The following is a 12,377-nucleotide window of genomic DNA, read 5'->3' on the forward strand; positions in this document are numbered from 1 at the left end:
CTGAATACAACTATATATTTGTGTATTGATATAAATATGCATAAATACAATGTGCTTAGACTAAAACAAGATATTAGCAGCGATTCAAAAATATAAGAAAAAACCCCAGAATGCTCTAATTCTTGAAGTCTTTGAAGGCCTGTATAAATATATTTGTGCTGTATAACAGAGGAACTCTACAATTAGGTTACTAGTACATTTTCATAATCAATTGTATGCATAAATATCCAAGGCTCATGAATAATTTTATATTGTTCCTTGGAAAAGTCTGTAGTAAGCTGGAAATCCAGTATGAAAGACATACAGAAACACAGCTATCATCAACAACTAATAATTCTGGCCCTGGCCACCATGTGCTGCAAAATGCTATCAAAAAGTTTACTCGAGCTGCCTCAGCACTTCACGTGATTACCACTAAATTATGGACTCTATAGAGGAAACTAATGTATACTTTTCTTTTTTTAGTTGAAAAACAGTCTGTCTGAGCAACTGGGGCTTTAAAATGAAAATTTCAAGAATCACAAAGCTTTTTTGAATGATGAGAGGCCAAATCAGTTTAAAATATTTTTAAAGAATAGTAGAGCCTGGAAGTAATTATGATGCATTTCCATACATCATAAGCTGTGCTACTCAAAGTCAGTTGCTGAAAATTAGCTCAATGCTGCAGAATTTCAACAATCTCTCAGTTTATTCACATGGACTTTGTCAACCATTATTATACGTAACAATGAAGACTGGTAAAGTTTTTTTTGTTTTGTTTTAACTCTGCAGTGTTTTGGTTTATTATATTTTGGATGCTATGTAGGATATATAATATCAATATTTTATATCACATTTACTAATTTTATTATATAATGTAAAAAATTTTTATATATTTATAACTGGGACCAGTTCAAATTTATCTAGATGTTATGAACTTTCAAAATCTGAAGTCAGTTACTTAACAGGCTGGGAACTGATGTGTAGTAAGGTGGCAAGAGTATCTGGAACAGTGATTTTCAAACTGTGGTCCCCAGAGCAGTAACATTAGCATCACCTGGGAACTTGTTAGGATGCAGATATCCAGGCTCCTTAGATCTCTTGAATCAAACTGTATGGGCAGGCCCAGCAGTCTGTTTTAACCAGCTATTCAGGTGATTCCATACATGGTCAAGTTTAAGAACCACTGATACAGAGTACACATCTGAGTGAAGAAAGGAATAGCTCTAACCTGCAAAAACATATTCAAGCAGCAGAACAAGCTGCAAGACCCCAGTCCCTCATCCCAGATCTGAGTGGGCAAGCAATATACTGAATGTATGGGACTGAGGCCATGGAACGTGCATGTGTGTGTGAGCTCAGTCGCTCAGTCATGTCCAACTCTTTGCGACCCCATGGACTGTAGCCCACCAGGCTCCTCTGTCCATGGCAGAGAATACTGGAGCAGGTTGTCATTTCCTCCTCCAAGGGATCCTCCCAACCTAGGGATCGAACCTGTGCCTCTGTGTCTCTTGCACTGGCAAGCAGATTCTTTACCACTGAACTTACCTGTACCTGGAGCTAAATTAATGACACAGATAAGCAGTCATTTCATAGGGCCTGAGCACATGTCCCCTGAACTGCAGCAAGAAAAGGTTGGCAGCCTGCTCTAAAGGATATCTGTGGAGGGACAGTGGGAAGTGGAGGTGGGTGAGACATCAGGGAAGGAAAGACACCTGGAGGGAGGCAGACATATGGACAGCAGTCTTCTGGTAAGGAATAACTTACACTTTTCTTCTGTTAAACAAATGCACTGCTTACATATCCCCTGATCAGGGAACTCAGGACACCATGTGGCTGTTTTACAAAAAATCCCTCTCACAGGGAACTCACTTGGCACATGGAGAAGGAACTCAAACAAACATGTTTCTAAGCAACTACAATGCACTAGAGCTAGAAATAAAGAGTTTTCTAATTTCTCCCTGAATCCTGTAAATGAGGAAGGAGCAAGATGTTCTATTTACAGGAAGGGCAGGGGAAAAACAATAAAACAAAAACTTCCTATTTACGAAGCAGCAACATCAATTATTATGTTGCTTTTAAAAGCATCAATTTTTACTATTTATTGAAGTATCAGTTCAGTGTTATGTTTTCACTTATCAGAGGAAGGGAAGAAAGAGGTGGTTCGTATAATTATTTGTGACTTTTTTTCTAAAATAATACATGCACTTCTACAAAGCCAAGAAAAGTGGCCCATAGGAAAAATACATTTTCCAGAATGGTTATTATTTCCAAAATTTCCAGGAACAGGCCTGTCCAATATGCTGTTGATTGGAAGTAGGTAGTAAAGTTTGCGACATTTCCAGGAATGAAGGAAGACAGGAGTGATGGAAGTGGGTAGCAAGGTAACTGTGGAATTAATAGAGAAATTCACAAGCGAAGCATGCCACTGTACGGGCTCTGGTTTTCAGAATACCTACTGTGTGTAGGGTACTATGCTATAATATACTTTGCATGCACCATATCATGAACACTCCAACACCCCTAAGATGTACATTGTATATACGATATCATATCTGAATTTTATGGATGAGGTACGTGGGCAAAGAGGTTGTGTAACCTCTTTTTATGTGATCTTTGCCCAAGGTCACATAACTCTGAGACATGAATTTATATCACCGGGAGATGGAAAAGTAAATCAACACAGGTAATATGGTGTGATCAGCACCCCAGAAGAGTGCCCCATAATTAATGAAAAGGAGAGAAATCGAACTCCGAGATCGACTGATCAGAAGAGGAGATAACGTGAGCAAAGTCCTTGCAGGTTAAAGAGGAACTCACAGGGTGACACTGTGAGAGAAGAATAATCCATGGAGAAGGAGGCGTCATGTAAAGAGGTTTGAGTATGGGGATATGCATGAAGTTTGCAATGACTGTGTTATAGCATGTGGGTAATAAACTGTTTTTTTAAAGGCTAAAGAGATAGGATGTTTCATAGTAAAAACAGAACCTGTGTTGGGACTTCCCTGGTAGTCCGGTGGTTGAGACACCACACTCCCAATCAATACAGGGGGCATGGGTTTCATCCCTGGCTGGGGAACTAAGATCTCACATGCTGTACACAATGAATTTTTTTTTTTTAATGGAACATTTGAACCACTTTAAGATGAATAAACCTTGTTTTGGAGTGAGGCAAGAGTGAAGACAGGTAGGTTCATTGGTTATCAGGAAGTTCCTCTAGCCCAGGAAATAAGTATTGAGGATTTGAACTAAGACAGTGGTAATAGAAATAGAATGATAGAGATTTTTAAAAATTAAGGGAGTTTATGCAAAGTCCTGCACACAGATATTTATAACAGCTCATCATAATTGCCTAAACTTGAAGTGACCAACATGTCCTCTAGTAGATGAATGGATAATTCAACTGTGGTATCCAGACAATGGAATACTATGTAGAGCTAAAAAGAAATGAGCTATCAAGCTATGAAGAGACAGAGGGGAAATTTAAATGTGTATTACTAAGCAAAAGAAGCCAATCTGAAAAGGTTACATACTGTATGAATCTAACTATACAACCTTCTGGAAAAAAAAATGAAACTATGGAGACAATAAAAACATCAGTGATTCCAGGGGTTAAGATAGGGAAGGAGGGATGAACAGGCAGAGCCCAGAGGATTTTTAGCGTAGTGAGACTACTCTTGGATTTCCCTGGTGGCTCAGACGGTAAAGCGTCTGTCTACAATGCGGGAGACCCGGGTTCGATCCCTGGGTTGGGAAGATCCCCTGCAGAAGGAAATGGCAATCCACTCCAGGACTAGATATGACATTATAATGGTAGACACACATTTTGGCCAAACCTACAGGATGTAAAATACCAAGAGTGACCCCTAATATAAACTGCAGACTCTGGGTAATGGTGACGTGATAGTGACAGTAAGTCCATTGATTATAACACGTGTCTACTCTGGCAGAGGATGTTGATAATGAAGACGGCTTTTCATATATTGGGGTACAGGGGAAATCTCTCTATCTTCCTCTTAATTTTGTCATGAACCTACAACTCCTCTTCAAAAATAGAGTATAAGAAAAAGTTAAGGAGGTAAGATTGAAAGGTTCTGGTGACAGCCTATGTGTAGCACAAAGATGGAGTATTTTAGGATGACTCTTGAATTTCTGGCTTGAGTTAACTCTCAGAAAGGTCACATGTCTGTGGAATATCCAAGAGGAAACACTGACTAAGCAGTTGGCTTAGAGATGACAAAACACGCTATTCAGTACAGTAAGAATAGAGCACATTAAGGAGATGAGAAAGAAAAAGGACAGGGTTAGAAACATAGTCTGTAACCAGGAGACAGGGATGAACACTGAAGCTGGAGTGCAGGAGAGGGGACAGAAGCCCTCCACATGTGGATGAAAGAAAGCGAAGGTGAGCAGAAGAGATGAGCACCCATGTGGCACCACAGTACCCAGGGGGATATGCATGGGGCTGATGGAAGAAGAGTCTGTAAAAGAATTGAAAAGGAGGAGGAGAACTAGGAGAGAGTCTTGAGAAAAGAGAGGTGCAGGAAAGAAAGGAGCTGCCAGTACTGAAAGGCTATAGTGTGGTCACATTAAAGACCATAAAGGCCCACTGCCTTTGACAATTTGGAGGCTTTGGTGACCTTTGTTGGAACAGCCTTTGAGCAGTAATGAAGGCCGAGGACTGAGTTCAACAGAACTGAAGAATGAATAAGTGGTAAGGACACACAGACACTGTTCCCAGTTTGGTAGTTAATAGGAGAGGGCTGCGGTGATGAAGAAAAGTTTCTCCTATCTTATTGATCCTATTTTAAAAACGAAAAAAGGTACCGGCGGAGAAGACACTGAAACTATGGGAAACACAGGAGGTTCCTGACAGATCAAGCTGCTGAAAGGCAGTTTTTAGCCTCAGAGAACAGGGCAGACATTTAACTATGGGCAGAAATATTTGCAGGTGGAGGGTGGGCAGGAGGATGAATATCTTAAATGATACATAGATTTTCTTTTGACACCTCTAATTTTGAGTATTGATAATGGAATTAAGTGTGATTGATTTTGTTTGCTTTATTGATTCTGAACTCTGGCATCAGCAAAACATTGGAAACATTTTATTTTTGAGAAAAATATGTTGAAAGTGATTTTAAAATTGGCCACTGGACAACAAATAGTTAGCTGAAAATAGAAATTGCTAATATTAGAAAAATCCTTCAAGACATTCTTCTCCTTAAAAACTCACAAAGAAGACACAGTGAACTCTAGATTATCCATATAACAAATTAAAATGACAAAATGACTTTCTTGGCCAGCCGGCATGTCTTTGGACTATCACTGACATCCGTTGGAGTGGGCTTAGGGAAAAAGAGCCAACAAATAGCATGTGAAAAAAATTGACTGGGATCCTTAAATGGCTACTAAAAAACTTATGATATATTTTAGAGCCAAATATTAATGACATTTGGCAAATATGACAGTCTAGATTACCCATGCCAGACAGCAAATAGTCATGATTAGAACAAATAATTAGTAGTTGGCAATGATTAAGTAAGGCTGATACATTCCTACCCTTTCTGATCATGTGCACTGACTTAAAAAAATATCTGAAAGATTAAACTGTCTGTAATGTATTTTCCAAAATTTGTACTTTAACTTTCTCCAAATACAAAAGCATCAGCTCTAGTGAACTATGAAATAGCACACAGTATATTTGATTAGGGGCATATTAAATATATATGTTGGTACAATCATCTGTCTTATCTAATGTGGGAAAAAATAGCTCAGTGGTGGAGAAAAATGAATGTAAGTTATAACTTCTCAACCTTGAGGATAAATTATTCCATTTAGAACACCGACTATATATTATGTATCTAGGAGACAGTGCTAATTTAATAATTAAAATTATAATAATACATTGTTTGGAAGAGATAACCTCCTATAAGTCATTGCCATATTACTTAGTTAAAAAATCATTATCTATTAAAATACTGTAAAATATGCAAGATCTTTAGTGCTAAACGCAATCCCCATAGAAAGTATTTTCAACTTAAAAAACTGTATTCAATGGGTAACAAAAGACTTATTTATTATTTTTTTCCCATAATACAAAATTTCAATATTTAAGCAGGAGAAGTTTACAGTACACACTGCTATGGATTGAACTGCATCCTTCCAAAATTTGTATGTTTAAGTTCTGAGCCCCAGTGTGATGGTATTTGGAGGTGTGCCTTTGGGAGGCAGCTGGGTTTAGATAAGGTCATGAGGGTGGGGCCCTCATGATGGGATCAGTGTTCTCCTAAGAAGAGATACCAGAGAGCTTGTGGTCTCTCTCTGTCATGTGAGAACACAGCCAGAAGGTGGCCACGTGCAAGACAGGAAGAGAGCCCTCATCAGAGCCTACCCATGTTAGCACCTGATCTTAGACTTCCTGCCTCCAGAACTGTGAGAAATAAACGTCTGTTTAGGTCACCTGTCTGCGGTATTTTGTTATGGTAGCCTGAGCTGACCAGTAAACACCCTGAGCCCCTGTGATGTGAAAGGAGGGAGGGGGTAAGAAATAAAGAGGCGTCAGGTATGACTCCTGCTTTCAAGAGCCCCACAGCATAATTGGGGTGGGTAAGACACTTTCAGTCACGTTAGCCCAAGAGGAAAGTGATGCAAAACCAGCACTCAGATACTTCCTGCTTCTGTGAAGTTATTTCAAGGATCCAGCACTTCTTGAAGTTGAAAGGGAAAAAATAATTTCTAAGTAAAAGAACACTAAAAATCACCATTTATGAAAAAAAAAAAAAAACCAGAATATCCAGAATTCTTGCTAATACCCTCATGGGAGAATAACATTCTTTAAACCTTTGTACCTTCACTGAAGAGAGAAAATGACTAAATCTCACGGCAGCCCATTTAGTGTAAAACCAAATGAAGACAAGGGATGACTAATAAGCATCAGTCACAGAGGAGGGAGATTCAGGGCAGGAAGTCACTTCCTCCCTCCTGCTCCCTTTACATTCTTGGTTTCTGAATGATTAATAGCAAGAATTTTGGCTTCGCTTTACGAGGTGATCCAAAAATGCACATCATAAACAGAACAATCCCTTCAAACTGGGGAAATGCTCTTTTATGCTTGTAAAAACAGAAAACAAAACAAATTTAAAAAAAGGACACCCCCCGCCCAGTTTTCCTTGTAGTGATAAAATACTCTACCTAGAGCACTCCTACCCTTTGCCTCTCACATCGCAGCAGCACGTCTCCTCTTTCAGGTCACGTCTTCCCCATAAAAGTGCTAAACTAATGCCGCTTAATGACAAATTAATGTCCATGAATAAAAAATACACCTCTAATAGCATAGAGTAATTTGCCATTACAATATCATCATTGGACATGCCCCTGGTTTAATACGATGTATTTAATTCATAACCTAATGAGTGATATATAAAAAGAGGGAGATGAACCCTGCAATTACATTTATGTGAGTCTGTCACCTTATTTGTAAAACCTTAGAGTCATTTACATTCAAATTAGAACAAATGAGTGATTTCACAAAGTGTGGTGATAAATGACCACAGCAGCCCAAGACAAAACTGTATTTCCTGTGAACACATTAACAGTTTCCTATTATTTGTTAAAAATTACAATGCATATTGCCCAGTGTGGTGTGAATAATGACTTTTTTACTGATTAGGTCAGAAGACTAATATGTAGCAAAATAAATAATTTTTCTTTTCATTTTTTCTGATTTTTGCTTTAAATTAACTACTGAATTCTGGTGGATTCACACTGCCACCTGCTGCCTAGGAGCAGATACTAAAAGCATATTCCTATCAAAAGGAGTTAATTCACCACTTTGGTGGTCTTATTCAGAAAGTCTAGTGAGAGTTCTTTAAATTGCATTTCATAATAAGGGCTGATACTTGGCAAACCAAAAGATCACTTACTAATCAAATAATAGGATATACCATGTGTTATTTAGGGGAGGGAGTACAAAATCTACAAATCTTTTTTGAGTACAAAATCTACAAAGCTAACTACAAAAAAAAGTCATTTTCAGCAAAGCATGTGTATCTCCTAATACATCACTTTCAGAGGACATAGCACAAAATCCAGTGGCCAGTACCCCTGATCTTATGCTAGGGGAGTTTTGGGGAGGGTCGTGTGTGTGTGTGTTCCCTACTCTTGACCCTTGGTACAATCTGAAGGTGATGACTGAAGGTGCTGCCTGTCCGCTGAGGATCTCCACCACCTAGCCCTTCCTCCCAGTGTCAAGGTCCAACATGAGAGGAAGGCCTTAGTGTCCAGAACAGAGCAGACTAGGAAAGGTGTGAGGACAAGATAGGAGGCTCAGGATGATCAGGCCTGGCCTTGGAGACCAGGCGAAGTGTTTCTGTAGGTGAAATGATGTGGCCAAAGGGTCATTAGGGTAGCTAGTAGAGTTTTCCAAATCAGATCAACATCCTAGCTCTGACTTTAAGTTTCTCCATCTGTAAAGAGAAAAGAACACTCACCTGCCTTAAGGGGTTGCTCAGCAGAGGAGAAATGGGAATCTCTGTGCAAAAGACTCAATACAGATAGGCTCTCAATAAATGTTGGTTCTCTTTCCTGTGAAAGATAATGACGGCTCTGGGGACTATGGTTTGGCATAGACAGAGGTGAGAAACAAGCAGACCCCCCTAGGAGGAAATTATGAGTTCATAACATATAGCCAGTGATGGTGAGAGTCTCAAGAAAGGTAAGAAAATTAGCACTGGAGAAAAGGACCTGGTCTGAGAGAAATTGGGAGGTAGAATCAATGCAACTTGATAACTGATTGGATACAGTGATGAGGAAGGGGGTTCTGAGATTCTGTCCAAATGTCTAGACAACTAACAGATCAATGGTACCACCAAGAGAGAAAAGGATAGGTTTTCTCAGGTTGGATCTGAATTGCCTGTGTGATCCGTAGATAGAGATGTTCAGAAGCTAACTTTGAAAAGGCAAGGAAAAGTCAAAGTTTAGGAAAACTGGACTCAAAAAGTCTGTAATGTTTATCTGAAGGACTCAGTAAATCAGCAGCCACATCAGAATCCCTTTATTCACAGTCCATGTCCTGAGGATGGTCTGCAGAGATTTCTTTATAAGATTTAACATAGTGACTGACATGCGTGTACACATGCATACTCTGAAAAATAAGAAAACTTACATGTTTTACTGGGCCTACTCTAAAATAAATATTGCTCTTTAGTGAACTGGTTCACCTTTCTGATGAAATTTTTAAGAAGGGAACAGTGGGTAAGAAAGAGGAGCAGAAGGCGGAACAGGGAAAGCAACATTCACATTTCATTTGAGACTGAACCTCAGATAGCAGGTAAGTCTGACAGGTCATGCTTATTAATAATATATAACACGACAGGCTATACAGGATGGAATCCTACAGAATTTCACTGCAAAGCAGTGAGAAAGGATGTACACTTGAGTTGTTTATAAATCCCTCATCTTGGGAGGATGGGCTATTACAGTAGCCATTCCTCCTTGCAACCACCTCGTCCTCAATGAGTTAGCTGTTTTCATAGCCACGCTACCAGTTAATCCCACCAACATGCACTGAGACCATGTGTGTTCTCAATGAGGGGTCCAATGAGAGGGCCTGGGGCCAAAACTGAATACATGAAGACCTCACAGGATAAGGAAGACCTCACAGCCTGAGAGGCTAATTCGTGGTTATCCTCCCTAATACAGAGGGATACTGCTCTTGTGATGTGGGCTCCTGGCCCTCAACAGCCTGCCAGAGAAAAAGCAAGAAAAAAAGCCCACACAGTGACCTCAAAGTGTCCCTTCCCTTGGCTGGGGGGCAGCAGCAGCATCTAGGCATGTGCCAAAGAAGCTTCAGGTCAACACAACAGCTGATGGCTGGGGAGGCTCAGGGAGGCTTGGGTGGGGCAGTGAGTTTCTGGAAGTGTTCACCTAGCACTTCTCCTAGCATATGCTTTTTAATGAGCCCTAGAGGACAAGAGCAGGCACCAAAGCCAAAGTCTACCCTTCACATCTCTGAAATAATGGTAATCTGAGAACAACAAAATAATACCAGGCATCTTAGGAAAATGGCTTCACAAACTCCTTGTTGTACCGAACAAGGACTACTCCAGTATTCTTGCCTGGAGAATCCCATGGACAGAGGACCCTGGTGGGTTAGTCGTGTGCAAAGAGTTGGACACGACTGAAGCGACTTGGCAAGCACCAAACAAGGATGGAGAATATACTAGCTTTGGTGTTGGGTCTTAATTTCTAACTACAGTTAAAGCACTAAAGATTTTTCATTTTAACAGAAAATGTTTTATATACCCAATAAAATTTCCATAGGAAATTAAAAACTAGTTCAGCAATAATACCAAAAAAAATCATAATTAGGTATAGTTATTTGACTCTGTCAAAGCATAAAGGCAGACTGACCCATTCTGGTAATTTGATAATCCTAAAAGAGAGGCAGGGGATATTTTTGTAAAAGACTGACATAATGAAGGCTTCTGCACACAAATGGTTTTAATCCACTTATAGTCAAATTTCCTTCTAAAAGTTGAATATCTTGTAACATCAGAGTTAAAAAAGAAAAGGAAAGTCACATAAGAGAATGAAATGAAAACATTGGTGAAAAGAAAGTGAAATTTTTAACCCCTGCTCAAGCAGGCTAATAATAAATGACCTATTCAGAAAACACATCTGTATGCAAGTTACATTTTTTTCCAGAGCAATGAACTGCAAGAATTAAAAATTCCAAAGTGACACAAGTTAGCCAATATTTCGACGGGTTCATCTGATGGGTAGAGAAAGATACTCATGAATGTCCCATGTTCATCTGGAATCCTTATTTAGAGAGAATTATAGTTCACACACACACACACACACATACACACACACACACCTGTATATACACATTATTTTAATATGCATCATGATAGCTAGCACCATAAGCCAACTTTTGTCAACACACATCATTAATTATTATCTACCAGGGAAAAAGTGAATCAGGTGACGCTGCTGAAAGCACAAGTTGTAATATTTGTTGTAAAAATGTCAAATAAAAGTAATTTCAATTTCACAAATCGAACACACAGATTTGAAGTCTTATGACCAATGTTTTTCTCTTTTGGTACTTGCAGAAAGGGATTAAAATAGCTATCCCATATCACCCAATGATACTGAGGGGAATCGGAAGGAAAAGAAGATAAAACATTTAAACATTTACTATTAGATTAAATATGCTGAGATAATGATAAAACTTTTATCTGCTGTACGGGAATTGCCCCTTAGTTGAACATGGCTGACATTCCTTACACTGTCTCCCTAGGGAGCACTGGTTCCTATTTCCTGAGGTTGCTGGGGGGGTGAAATAATATGATATACGAGAAAGGGCTTTGGAAATGTACCTAATGAGTAACAGAATGGCTATATTTAAAATTAGAGAAATTATTAGGAAGGAAATAATTAGGCAGAAAAAATAGGATTTTTCTACTTACTAATAACATGTCATGTGCACAAGGATAGTAGAATTAAATTATGTAGATTTATTATTTTTCAAATTTACTTTCACTGTTGTTATAATCCTGTAATAAATGCAAGTTAACAGTCATACTAGTAGAATAAATTGGAGGATCTCAAGATAGGGTGCTGGTACTTAACTCTCTGCAAAATAAGAGACTCACAGACGTACTACCTGCCTAAGATGTCCCGTGTCTTCCTATTGAAACAAAAGGTTTTCATCCAAGAAGAAAAAAAGGTCTTTGGAATCAGAAAGGCCTATCACTCACCAGCTATGGGCAAACTGGGATTATTTCAAATCTTTGATTGTTTACCTATCAAAAATGTGTACCCTGTTGTGAGGGCCAAATGTGAAGCATCAGTGAGCAAGTGGCAGGTGCTCAGTGGATGGGCTATTCTCCCCCTCCCCTTCGCAGAGCCTTTCCTGCAACCCTAGCAAATCAGGGCAAAAAATGCACAGATCACTCATCACTTCTCCAGAATTTACTGCCCGAGAAGTTCAGGCAGCAATTAATTACATATGACATCATGATATGTTAGCTACTGTTACGGAAATCTGAAATGACTATCCAACTTTTCATGCATTTCCACAACCAGACAGCATTGGTTCAAGTCAAGACCCTTCCTGGTGTCATCTCCCAGGGCCCCAGCAGTGAACCTTGTCTGTGGTTGTTGAGTTGCTCTGCTGCCCAAGGGAAGTGGAGGCCTAGGGTGGGTGGGGAGGGCTGGGGACATGAGGTAGGACACTGGGAGCTGCAGCTGCCCTCCTAGAAGCCTCAGCTCGTGTCCTGGAGAAATTCTACCACCACAGGCCACATCTCCCACCCACTCCTCTTGTACTTTATCTGTCACTGGAGTCCAACTGGTGGGTTACTGCAGGGGGAGGAATGTGCAGGGCATAC

General features: G+C 39.6%; 1 protein-coding gene across 7 annotated transcripts in view; it reads right to left on the reverse strand.

Moving 5' to 3' along the window:
- The window catches only part of KLHL32 (kelch like family member 32), a 177,674-nt gene that overhangs the window by 78,575 nt on the left and 86,722 nt on the right, over positions 1-12,377 (reverse strand). The gene's annotated exons all lie outside the window — the stretch shown is intronic.

Source organism: Capricornis sumatraensis, chromosome 13 (genome assembly GCF_032405125.1).
Source record: "Capricornis sumatraensis isolate serow.1 chromosome 13, serow.2, whole genome shotgun sequence".
Taxonomy (NCBI): Eukaryota; Metazoa; Chordata; class Mammalia; order Artiodactyla; family Bovidae; genus Capricornis; species Capricornis sumatraensis.